Genomic DNA, 13,418 nt, shown 5'->3' with positions numbered 1-13,418 from the left:
AAAGAGAGTGTCCCTGAAGTGTACACTTTGATCCATTTTAAAAGTCCTTATAATTGCATTTTTACCCCCGAAGTGTCCCTAAAGTGTCGGGACCCAAATATTGGAAAAAAATAGGACACTCCGACACCGACACCGACACCGGTACGTACGTGAGCTCCGACGAAGTGTCCGTGCTACATAGGTGCACAGCTTCTTGCTTTCCTTTTTTTTTTTTTTTTTTTCGGGGGGGTGGGGTGGGGTTGTTTTGTTTGTGTTAAGAACTGTCAGACTGCATTTGTATGTGTTGTCGAGAATTTGGAGGGAGTGGAATAGGACTTTTGAGAATGTTGAATTGCCTATGCGTAGCGGGGCTGCGTGGGAGGTTGCTTGCTCCTTTATCGTTATTTTTGGTTGGGGAGAGGTTTGCCCTTATTGGAGAACTATATACACCTTTGGAGGAATAACATACACTGATACAAGTGTACAAAGTTCCCCCCTAAAGGTGATTTTTGCCTGTGCCAACCATGCTTACAAAATCATATGTTTGGTTTTGCTTGGGATTCCATGTTTTGTATTTGTCCATTGTATTTGGTGACAGTGGTTGAAAATAGTTGAATTGGTTTTTTACGCCATCCAATTCATTTTGTTCCCCCTTTTAATTCTTAGGATACATATTTGTTAATGTTTAAAATGAATGTTTGTTTTGTAATCTACGTTTAGAGCCAACATTATTTATAGGTGGTTTATGTACATTGATGGTTTGTATAGAGATACTCTAGACCTCCCGTTTGTGTACCCGGCATTTGAGCATTGGGTTGGACTATACAACCGAGGGACCATGTACCTTGTATTTAATTGGAAGCTTTTGCAGTCAGGATTACATATCCATTGGATGTAAAATCCCACGGGGCATGGGATAGGGGCTTTGTTGTTGTTAATCCCGTCGCTAGCGTTCCAATTTACATATCCTACGGAACTATATAGCTCTTTACTAATCTTCTAGTCAAACAGACAAGACCTTGGTGGATGGGCTATGCGATGTTGACTGTAGTGCAATGTCAATTGTTGATCGGCTGGTGGTTTATTAGTCTTGTCCAACAAACAAGCCATGTGTGGATAGAGTAGGGGCTAATCAATGTTAATGGTAGTGGAAATGGCAGTTATTGGTCGGCTGTTGTTTTTGTTGAATTTAATTTAATGACAGAAGACAGGGTGTCGAGTTGGTTATTGCGATGGTCCCAGTCATTATCATGGATAAAACTAGGTGTTGCCTATGTCAACAACCTTCTGACAGGCATAAAAGGAGTCATTCGACTCATTCCTTTTCTTCCAATTATTAACAGGCTTTCTACTAAATCCCCCCGTTTACTCTAGATAAGAAGAGTATCTGGGTGACAAAGCGGAGAAGGTAGGCAAGGAGATAAATCCCTAGGAGAGTAATTTGACACAGAGAAGCGATGATGATCTGGAAGCGATAGTTGGTACTCGGTCAACTATGGTAGTGACTGAGGGGCAGACTTGAACAGTATTAGGACAACCAAAAAATGGACCACAATGTGGGACTTTGTCATAAAGTCCTGAGACATTGTGAGCCAGTTCCTTTGCAAGCTTGCATGCCAAAGTAGCATATTTCATCCGAGTAACAATATTTCATCCACTTGTAAAAAACAGATGCCAACTTTTTTTTTTTTGTAAGTTCAGAGTTTATTGAACAAACCGAAGCTTCAAGGATCACTCAGGCATATTTTATATCTGTGAGACTGTGACCATTCTTTTCACGTCTACCATTTTATGTTGAAAGATTCTAGCATTGCGCTCCTTCCAAAGGTGGTAAATGGTAGCAAATGGTAGCTGCTAGGGCCAACTTACAAAATGATTTCATCAAACCCATTACCTTTTACAGTTTGACATAACCAATTCAGTTCCTGTATCAAAGTACTAGGAGACCTGGTGAGATTGTTCAATCTGAGAATGTAACTCCAGACTTGGCAAGAAAAAGGGCATGAAAAGAAGAGATGGGAGTGATTCTCCACACCCCAGAACATAAAACACAATCAGCGTTATTAGTAATCTTCCACACCTGCTTTCTGTCTTTTGTAGATAATTGAGCTCTAATGGCCAACCATTCAATAATAGACCATCTAGGAGCTGCCTGTTGAAACCAAATCAGATTGTACCAAAAGACCTCAGGAGATGGATTCCTGAATCCATGCAAAGCAGTTTTAGTGGAAAATTTGCCCGTTGCTGTTAATGTCCACAGAATAGAGTCCTCAGTTGCTGAGTTAGGCTGTAAATTTGGAGGGATGTGAGTCAAGATTTCTCTGACAACAGGGTTCCTTGATCTATCCCAATGCCATGTCTTATTCTTGATAATAGAAGCTACTTGGGAGGATTGAGATATTAGAAGATTAGGGTCCATTCTATCTCCAAACCGGGTCTTTAAGGGGACGACAGATGCCGTTTAGATCTAAATATTTCAAACACTTGAAAAGTACAGATGCGACGTTAAGATCTGAAAGAAATAGGTTTTTTTTTCAGGTCCTTCCAATGGGTATACCTGTCTCAAAGGTAAAAGTTGACTGGTGTTCACGACCCTAGCCCGTCCCTGAAGGTGTTAGTCTCAACAAAGCACCAGTGATCCTATCACTAAGGCCATTTCAAAATAACATTTCCTTAGCAAATGACTAAATGGACTCAAATAACGACAAGCGGAAGCAAATCCGATCTTAATACAGAGCGGTCAAACTAGAAGTCTTGACACAAGGATCTTTACATGGCAAACCACCTGGAGTTGTGCATAGTACAAGAGTTTAACAAGCCAACTACAGCTACTGCAAGTCAAACATTTACACAGTACAAGTCCTTATCTATGTGTCCTCATATACAAAGCATGTCCAAAAGGTACCCCATCTCATTGCCTGAAAGGTGGAAAATAACATAAGCCCAAACTCGTATGAAAGACCAATACATAAGTTACATGCTTTCCATTGACAACAATAAAATCATTTCATAGAGATTAAAATCATAGAAATATAGCCTTGATATGTAAAGCATATTCCACTAGTCTTGTGTAGCTACCAGGTGTCCCCGATAGTGGATAAGCTTCAACGTCTTAGAATTATCCCTAGCGTTTTGTGTGTCACATTGTAGTAATGGCTTTGCTTGATAGGAAAACCTATGAAGCACGGATACTCTTTTTGGCCTTTGTATCACGTACCGTACGCGTATCGGATACGGATACGCTCCGGATACGTATCCGATACGTTTTTTTGGAGTATCGTGTTTTTGAAATTATTTTTTTGCATCCGGATACGTTTCGGATACGCCCAGATACGTTTCGGATATGCTCGGATACGTTATGGATATGTTTTGGATACGCGCGGGGGTAAAAATGTTATTACTTAAAATATATGGGTCAAACTGTAATTAGGACAATAGGTATTCTTTTTTCTTGCTGGTTAAGACGAAAGGGAGAAATGATGGCAAAAACAGAGAAGACTTAGAAGACATCGATTTCTCATCTCTCACAAAGACTGTAAATCTCTCTCTCTCTCTCGTCTCTTTCTCTCTCTCATCTTCTTCTTCCCTCTCGTCTCTCATCTGCGTGTGTGTATCAATGTATGTATCTATACATATACAGGTATATATATATATGTGTATATGCAAATATATATCTCTCTCTCGTCTCCCTCTTCTCTTTCGTCTCTCTCTATCGTCTTCCTCTCTCGTCTCTCATCTCTCTGTGTGTGTATCATGTATATCTATATATACACAGTATAATATGATTTTAGGGGTTTTTATCAAGGGTTTTATCTATATATATATATACACATACAGTATATACAGTGTTTCTCATCTATCAGTTTTTTTTTTTAACAGCATAATTTGATTTTATTATTTTTATCAAGGTTTTATTGTTATTGTTATTTTTATTTGTTTTAATATTCAACGTATCCCCAACGTATCGTATCCCACTTTTTTTTGAAAAAATCACGTATCCTCGTATCCGTATCGTATCGTATCCGTATCTAGATCCGTGCTTCTTAGACCGGAAAACATATCCACCTTCCATTGATATTCCATGGAGTTCATATCATAGTACAAAACATGTTTGACAAAGCATTGAAGTAGAAAACTTGTATAAAACCATTTAATTTAGGTATTAGATAGGTCACTCACCTCGATTCAAGTATCACACGGACCTCCTATAACAATTAAGCAATGAAAATATGATTAGTCAATGCCAAATGTGTCTCTATTCATGCTTACAATAAAGTCCTAGAAGTGTATGCGATCAAACATGAGCATAGCAAAGTTTTATAAATTTTCCCAGGTAGCACCTATAAACCTTGCTACCCGTTGCAAACATAGGTTTTCTATTTTGTTCATTTGCTATCCGTAGCACAAAAACCCTGCTACTCGTAGCAAGCAAGTTAGCAACAACAACAATAACAGAACCCATCTAGTCCCCAGTTGTTGGGGGTATGGGTGGGGGATGATTGGAGACAGACCTAACGTTTGGCAATATATGCACAAAGTGGCTGATCTCAGAATACCACTGAAACAGTGGTCCCCCTAAATCTCCCAAGAATTGAGGAGCTACTGGGATGTTTTGCTACAGAATCATGCTTCCAAATCAAAGCGGAAAAGCATCAGAGAGGGTAGGCCTAGAGATCCAAATCAATTTCTGTGCTCATTACCCGTAGCAACTGCAGATTTTCTAGAAAAATTCGGCTTGTTCTTCCCTTGATTTCCAACCCAAAAACCTTTCAATACACCTTAAAACTCACACCAAAACTTCACAAAAACACACTCAAACATATAGATACCATAGAGAGCTACTTTGGAAACGACTAATTCATGGATCAAAACAAGTTCTAAACATGAAATTTAAGACCCCGTTCATATTGGGATTTTGGATTTGGATTTGTAGGTAATGAGTGTAGAGAAAAATAGAGTAATGATTGGAGAGACATAGAGAAAAATAAGAGTAATGATTGGAGAGAAATAGAATAATGATTAGAATCTAAAATCCAAAACCCTTAAACGAACGGGGTCTAAAAGATTCAAGTAGAGTTCAACCCAAACCCAAACCCAACTTCAACTTGCAATCAACTATCTAAATTCTAAAGCATGAACTCCACTACTAAAACATGAAATCCAACATAAAGAACATGAATTCAAGCATAAGGAGTACGAATTACCAAGTCTATAACTTCAATTCAAGTCTAGCAAGATCAATCCTAGATTTTCCCCCTTTTCTTCTCTTCTTCTTCCTCTCTTAGTCAGTTTCTCTCTCTCTCTTTCTCCCTATCTCTCTCTACGTCGTCGAAGATAGATACAAGGAGAAAAGAACACGTATTACACTGCACTGTTTTATCAGGCTTATCAGGCTACAAGGAAAGATTATCTAGTGCATGTGTGTCCAAATGCCATCTTGTGCTCCTTTTTCAATTACCAAGCAAAACAAGTGCAATAATGACCTAATTAGCCCAAAACACAGCACATAATCAAATCTTAAACATAATTACAGGACCGGGGGTATTACAAGCACCATCTTACCTAGGTAGCAGAACTGATTTGGTGGAGTTGTTGGACAACCTCTTCTATGTTTGGTCGTTTGGAATGCTCGCCAACACAACGGAATGCCAATGAAATAAGTATTTTTCCTTTATCCTTGTGGCATGCTGGAAATTTGTCGGATATGATATCAAGTCCCTTATAGAAGTCATTTTGGATCTTGTCCTTCTGATATGCAGTCAATTTGTCTTTTGTAAGAAGTTGCAGTAGGAAGATACCCATATTGTGCATGTCAGTGATCCTTGTTGATTGTCCAGCAATCACTTTGAGCATTAGTGACATAATAACCCTTCTATTTACTAGGAGATGCATCGTTCAGTTTATTCTTTGGGTAGGAAGAATACACAGCGAGGGAGTTACAATAATGACAACAGTTGTGAAACTGATGCAGTTTGTTTCTATTTGAAGAGAGAAGAATCCATAAACAGGAAAACATATGTAATAATTGGATCTCTCCTTCTTTACTATTGATTAATTATTTGCGTTTATGTCTCCGTAACTTCTAATTCCTTTCACTTTTACTCAAAGTTAATCGATTTTTAAGTGGAAAAGAAGTGTTTGGTTTCGGGAATAGGGAAAACCTGATTAAGATGAGTGCAAAGAACACACTTTGTCAAAGGTAATTGTAGTTGTGTATTATAAGCATCAACATTGAAACAAATGTGTCTCTTACCTCTTTTGCGAACCATAAGCTCAGCAAATCCAGTAGGTCCTTCACAAAGTATTTCTCCTTCTGCTGTCACAAGGCCAAAGTCGCTAATTTTGGGGTTATATTCCTGCACTTCAACAATAATTGTTACAATTCATAATGTAAACTGAATTATTTTTGAGTTTAGGAGTTGATTGTGCGCTCTATATGATTAACCAACCTTATCAAGTAGTATATTGGCCGCCCGAAAGTCTCTGTTGGTTACTGCTGGGTTTTGAGCATGCATATGCTGCATTGCTGAAGCTGATCCTTGGGCAATCTTGACTGTGGTGGGCCAATCAAGATCTGTTAAAAACAGTTAGCATAAAGAACATTTAGACAAATATACAACAGTATTCTTCTAGACTAAGAGCAGATAAAGCTATGTTATCATTAAGCTTTATTACCTGCCAAGTTATCGTACACTGTGCCATGCATCATGAACTCGTACACAAGGCAAAACTTGCCTTCATCTTCAGAGTACCCAACTAACTCGATGATGTTCGGACGAGTTAACTTGGTTAAAAACGTGACTTCCCTCTGTTGAAGATATGACACCGATGAGAATGCATACTTATTTAACTTGAAATCACGAGAAACTCACACTTACTTTCCACTGTTCTTCTCTGTTCTTTGATACGCCCCCACCTATGTTGGTGCTGACTTTAACTGCCGCAACTCCAGATTGTTGGGTTCTTGAGCCAGTCACCCAACCTTGGTAAACACCGCCAAAAGCCCCACCTCCCAAAAACTTCTCAAAGTTCCGTGTAAAATACCACAATTGTTGATATGTAAATATCTTGGGAATTTTGAGCGCTGTAGAAAATTCAAAAGGAAAAGAGAAAAAATAAAATAAAAAGAAAGGTGCACTGTTAGTTAGCATGATTTATAGAATGCATTTAAAACAATAATGATGGGCTATGAACAAGTAATCTTTCTACCAAATCCATGGTCTTTTTTGCTAAAGGCTTCTGTATTTTTAAATCTTTGTTTGAGCTTGTTTCTAAAGTCATCTTTTGAAATTCATAGTTTTCAGTATCTCGTTGGGTCAATAGCTTAGGATTTTTGTTTTGTTTTGTTTTTCTGAATCGCTAGGAGTTGTCATTTACATATGTAAGGAGAATTACAACAACGGGACACTTCAAAAACTATGTACGAATCCACGAGATAACCAAGCTCAATAATTCAACCGTTACCAGAAATAGCCCTAAACAAAGGGAGAGCCTCTTTAAAGGGGAGAAACAAACATTTCTTGGCTCAGGCAAGTTTTGAGGCCCTGACCTCTTAATTAGGAGTATACAAGGGTGGCCAACTAGGCTAAATCCAATTGGTTTGGTTCAAGAAAGCTCTTTCAGGGATCTGATGTAGCTGAGCGTCGGATTATTTGTCCAATTTTGCGACTCTAGTTTCTCTTGGTTTCCTATAGTTTGTCTATTGTCAAGTTGGTGGGATAAAACGATCGTATCTATCCATGGGGCATTTATACAGCTCGATTTTTCTTTGATATCTCAGTATTTGTTATTCATATTGTTGGAAGCTACTGGCCAAATTTGACCTATCGTCTGACAGATAAAAGAAGTGCAAATGAACAGTCTATTTCAATGAAATGAAAACTGAAGGTTTCCCTTGTCATTTGTCACTGTGTAAGTGCTTACTCCAATTAGTGTCACTGTGTAACGCATTCCTGTGCTGCAAGGTATGCTCTAGCAGATTCTTGTGTTCTTGTAAGATGCTCCTCAGTTTAGAGTTATCCTGTTAATGTAAAAAAACATAGACTTCATAAGTAGCATTTTTCATAACTAATAAATCACAAATAGCATTGGCATATGTTCTAATTGATGAACTCTAGTGTCCTCTTTTGTATTAAAAAAGGAACTGTCAATCATGTTTTTTTGAACAGACAATCATGTTTACTGGAAATATTCGTCTTCTGGCATCTCCTTTCACTCTTACTAAGAATATCTATTTTTAGTTTCTTCAGCATCACAGCAGGATCTAATAATTTGTGTACTGAAGACAATTTACACTTATTCATGTCCCCTGTATCATCTAAAGCACAAGTCAAATGACTCACTGGCAATGCATGCTGTATATACAGAGCATGGCCGAGAAATGCAGCATCTAAGCTTGACAATCTGCACCAAATGAGAACCATATACATTAGCAACATTAAACCAACATGACAATTGAATGTCATTGCAACTTTAGCAAGGAATTATTTGGCGTCTGACCTTCCACTGAAAAATTGTTGCTGGCCTAAAATTTCTGCTATACCTTTGCAAGCTTCTTTGGCCACATCGTAGACCTGAAATTTTTGGAAGATGTTATCCTTGTGAACAAACATGGTGTTTGATGTATGCTACAACGTTTTGTGTGAAAAGGGTTCAGTTTCCTACATATAGTATTCATCTGCCCTCCTACCTCAACCTCCTCTCGCTGTGTGTGTAAACAAGTTTGGATGTATAACACTTGCTCTCTTTTCACTTCCTGTTATATCTCCTGTTTTTTCAATGGCTGATCTAAAACTTTGTTTCTTATGGGGCTCTCATCACAACAATTGGACACAGGGCAGGCGTGAAAATAGATAATTGTGATGCAGTTTCTTTCTGATACAGTTCCTCTTTATGCCACATGGAGTAACTTGTATGATTTTGTGTAGGGTGATTGTATTAGACCAAAAGCATTCTGTCTAGCACCATTTCTCCCAACACCTGTAAAGTCTCGATGTTACCTAAAATGCTTTCATCTTTAACTGACCCTAAACCTAATTTTTTGTACACTCCCTCACCAACCAATGCCATCAACCTCCCCTGCCCCTCAACCAAGATACCTGCCAACGCAAATTAAATGCAGTGGACTGCTGGGCTGGGAAGGGAGCTAAAACGATCCCAATTCTTTGACCAGATTCTTTGCCAGTAGTAGAACCCATTGCAATTAAATTGAGGGGCAGCCGGAGGCTGTGCCGATGGTGGTGGTTGATGGGTTAGTATATGGATTGGGAAAGAATGGGGTCTAGGGTTTGCTAAGGATGAGGGTATGTTAGGGATTAAACTAAAGTTTTTAAGTGGTTTTAGAAAGAAACTTGGTCTAAAGAAAACTGCTGTGGGTTCAATAGAATCACCCTTTTCTGTAAGCCCTTCAAATTTGGAAGCAAGGTGAGTACTTAAAGAAAATTCTGCCAAAGAGAATCACTCGGACCCTCAAACCCCTCTCCGCTTACAGTATGCTACAAACGAAGCAGGATATTTGGACAAAAACCCAGGACCATGTTGGTTAAACCACTTAGATTAGCAAAATTGCAAAATAGTTTAACAAGTTCATGGGGCAGATTGTCGAGCTTAGATGCTTCATTTTTCAGCCATGCCTTGTATATAGAGCATGCGCTGCCAGTGAGTCATTTGACTTGTGCTCCAGATGATAACAGGGAACATCAATGACTAAGTGTAAACTGTCTTCAGTATACAAATTATTAGATCCTGTTGTGATGCTGAAGAAACTAAAATTAGATATTCTTAGTAAGAGTGAAAGGAGATGCCACACTTCCAGATCATATAGGGGTTAGGAAGACAAATATTTGCAGTAAACATGATTGACATTTCCTTTTCCATGTACAAAAGAGGACACTAAAGTTCATCTATTAGAAATTATGTCAATGCCAATTGTGATATATTAGTTATGTAAAATGCTACTTATGACATCTTTGTTTTTTTACGTTAACAGAATGACACTAAACTGAGGAGCATTAACACAAGAATCTGCTAGAGTACACCTTGCAGCACAGGAAGGAATTTTCAGACACTAATTGGAGTAAGCACTTATGCAGGGACAACTGACACAGGAAAACTTCAGTTTTCAATTCATTGAAATAGACAGTTAAATTGCACTTATTTCATCTGTCAGAGAGTATATCAAATTTGGCCAGCAGCTTCCAACTATATGAATAACAAATACTGAGATATCAAAGAAAAATCGAGTTGTATATTTCCCGTGTATGGATACCATCGTTTAGTCCCACCAAGTTGACAATAAATGAACTATGGGAAATCAAGGGAAACTAGAGTCGCAAAATAGGACAAATAATCAGACGCTCGGCTACATCAGATCTCCAAAAGAGCTTTCTTGAACCGAACCAACTGGATTTAGCCTAGTTGGCCACCCATGTATACGCCTAATTGGGAGGTCAGGGGCTCAAAACTTGTCTGAGCCAAAAATTGATTGTTTCTCCCCTTTAAAGAGACTCTCCCTTTGTTTAGGGCTATCTCTGGAAATGGTTTAGTTGCTGAGCTTGGTTATCTCATGGACTCACACATAGCTTTTGTAGTGTCCCGTTGCATGACATGTAAATGACCTCTCCTAGCGATTTGACAAAAGCAAAACAAAAATCTTAAGCTATTGACCCAATGAGATACTGAAAACTATGAATGTCAAAAGATGACTTTAGAAACAAGCTCAAACATACATATAAATACAGAAGCCTTTAGAAAAAAAGACGATGGATTTGGTAGAAGGATTACTTGTTCATAGGCCATTATTATTGTTTGAAATGCATTCTATAAATAGTGTTTCAGAGTTATTAAAGGGGATTATAGCTATGGAGATCCTTGTTTGCTCCTACATTCAGATGGGATGTGTTGCTTGTTTGCTAGCCTTACATTATTGTTGTAAAAGTTTGACCTATTTGGACAAAAACCCAGGACTATGTTGCTTAAACCACTTAGATAGCAAAATAGCAAAAATACTCTAACTAGTTCATGTTGCATATCGTGATATTGACTTGGGGCATGTGTGGATCAAAAAGTTGGGTCAAATTTGTCATAGTTTATTCAATTACATTCTCAATAACCATGTAGCAGAATATCCGTCAAAACAAAGGAACATGGACATGCTTAGGGAATTTGGTTATCGTAAAGTAGGACCCCTATGTCATTACTTCGACTAAATTGGAATGATGTTACCTAATTAACGGCTCCATGTTGTTCCACCTAAAATGTACTAATGACTTATGATCTCTAGATTAGTGCACAGTAGGATGTCTGTCGTTTCTTTATAATCAGCATCTAGTTTGGATGAATAACATTCCGTGCAGTCACAAGGAAAAAAAACATGTGTACATTTAACCTAGACATCATGTTGACTGCTATTTTGATTGTTAGGTAATGAAGAGCAGCACAGTTCTTCACACGAGTGAGACTTCTTTCAGCCTCCCCGCATCATGTCCCTCGTCCATGAGTGTTTATTGCTACTTTCAGCTCCGAGCAATACCCTTTGAGTTACAATATGACTCAGGTTATGTTTCTACCCACAATTATGCATGTTTATCTTTAATTTATACAATAATCATGTTAAAACACAATCAAGTGCAATTTGCTTTGTTAGGTCCTAGTCCCTACATCGCATTATGTGGCAAGGACATAAAAGACGAAGGGAAAGGGCTTATTCAAGCCCTGAAAGATAGTGGACTCCTTCTCGTTGATGATTTGCTCAATCAAGACGAAAAACAACAAATAGGAGAAGGAATGGAGTTAGTTAGGCAACTTCAAGTTGCAGCAGAACTTGGTGAACAAGAAGATGATCAGGTATGTAACATCCCATGAACTAATTTTGTCTCAGAAAGTTGTTTTGCTTCCTTCCAAATTTGTTCGCTTCAATTTTAGAACTAGAGAAATGAAAGATGAAGAAAAATGAATCATGTAGTACAAGGCAATGTGCAGAATATAACAATGGGCATGAGCTCCTATAGTGAGATGGATTAGAGAATGGCCATATTTCTTCCCAAATCCAATATGATGTCGGTGTTTCATTGATAGTCTTATATTAGACTGGAATTCTATCCTTTTTGTCATGTTTTTATTTGGTTAGGCTACATTCATCAACTACCAAAGATGGTGCTTGTAAGGCTAATTGATTTCGAGAGAGATAGTTAAAGCATGGTTGCAAAAGTCTTGACAAACCATATGCATATTAAAGATAGGATCAGCAAGAAAAATACCTTGTCATGCTAGTTACCATGATAGCCTTCTTTTGGCCACGATTATCAGAATCCTGCAAATTAGATAAAGATCAGCATCGCACACACCCTCCAAATAGAGAGTGGAAAAGGTAGGAAATGCAAACAAACGACGCTAGTATTTGGAAAAAGAAATCACGTCATCATGCTAGCTATCATAAAAAGCCTTATGTTTGGCACACTTATAATTACCCTCAGAAATTATGTAGAGATTAGCATAATCTGGTCAGCTATTTGCTGCATTGTGTCGGAATGCAATATGATGTCAAACATGAGTAGTTGTTTAGTTTTATAACCATTATGTAAGGCTTTCGAACATGCAACCTAGCCCATCTAAATGTAGGAGCAAAACTAGGATCTCCCTAACTATAATCCCCTTTAACGACTCTAAGCACTATTTATAGAATGTTTTTCAAACAATGATGAGTACTAGATAAAAAAACTTAAAATACTACCAACAAATTCAGTGCTCGTTATTGTGAGCAGATTCAACCCTAATTTTCTGGTGTAATACCTGTCTTCGATGAGGAACAGGGGTTAAATCATATCCTAGTACCAACAATTTCTCTTAACGATTTTGGGAGAGGAAAATTACCTCTCTAATGGACGAGAACAAGCTTGCTGTGATTGGGGGAGAGTATAAATGAGAGAGCAGACGAAATGAAAATCGTGGTACAAATGGAGTAGAAATGTAGTTCGGGAGCACGGAATAGTGCTCGTGCTCCCTCTTGGGCCCCACTAGTTAAGTTGAGTTAAAACTTAAATTGTAAGAGACCAACCTTCGCATGCCATTTGTTCAATTAATTGTACATGTAACTCTTCTCTTTTCATTATACTTGTACCAATCTGACCCAAAAACTATATTTGCATCACTGCACATAGGGGTGCAAATGGACCAAGCAGTTTGTGAACAGCTCGCGACACAGCACGTTAGTAGCTCGTTCGAGCTCAACTTGTTACATTTTTATTGAGCTTGTGTTCGTTAAAAAACTTTATAAACAAGTCCAAGCACTCTAATGCTTGGCTCGAGCTCTAAAAATTTTACGAGCATGCTAAAGCTTGGCTTGATAAATCTTATTTTCCTTTTAACACATAAGGAGATAACATAATTTCTTAGCCAAAATTAACCTCTTGATGTACAATTCCCACAAAAAAAACATAAGG

The 13,418-nt window shown here is 38.1% G+C and overlaps 2 long non-coding RNA genes across 2 annotated transcripts; both read right to left on the bottom strand.

Annotated features, from left to right (window-relative positions):
* Nucleotides 1-1,693: 1,693 nt before the first annotated feature.
* On the bottom strand, nt 1,694-4,944 carry LOC131308042 (uncharacterized). Its single transcript, XR_009194277.1, has 2 exons — nt 4,037-4,944; nt 1,694-3,154 (listed from the first exon to the last, which is right to left on the bottom strand). It is a non-coding gene; the product is annotated as an uncharacterized LOC131308042 (long non-coding RNA).
* A 5,133-nt stretch (nt 4,945-10,077) lies between these two features.
* On the bottom strand, nt 10,078-12,504 carry LOC131308040 (uncharacterized). Its single transcript, XR_009194275.1, has 2 exons — nt 12,237-12,504; nt 10,078-11,903 (listed from the first exon to the last, which is right to left on the bottom strand). It is a non-coding gene; the product is annotated as an uncharacterized LOC131308040 (long non-coding RNA).
* Between the last annotated feature and the right edge of the window lie 914 nt (nt 12,505-13,418).

This window comes from Rhododendron vialii, chromosome 11a (assembly GCF_030253575.1).
Source record: "Rhododendron vialii isolate Sample 1 chromosome 11a, ASM3025357v1".
Taxonomy (NCBI): domain Eukaryota; kingdom Viridiplantae; phylum Streptophyta; class Magnoliopsida; order Ericales; family Ericaceae; genus Rhododendron; species Rhododendron vialii.
This window is presented reverse-complemented; position numbering and strand designations above follow the sequence as displayed.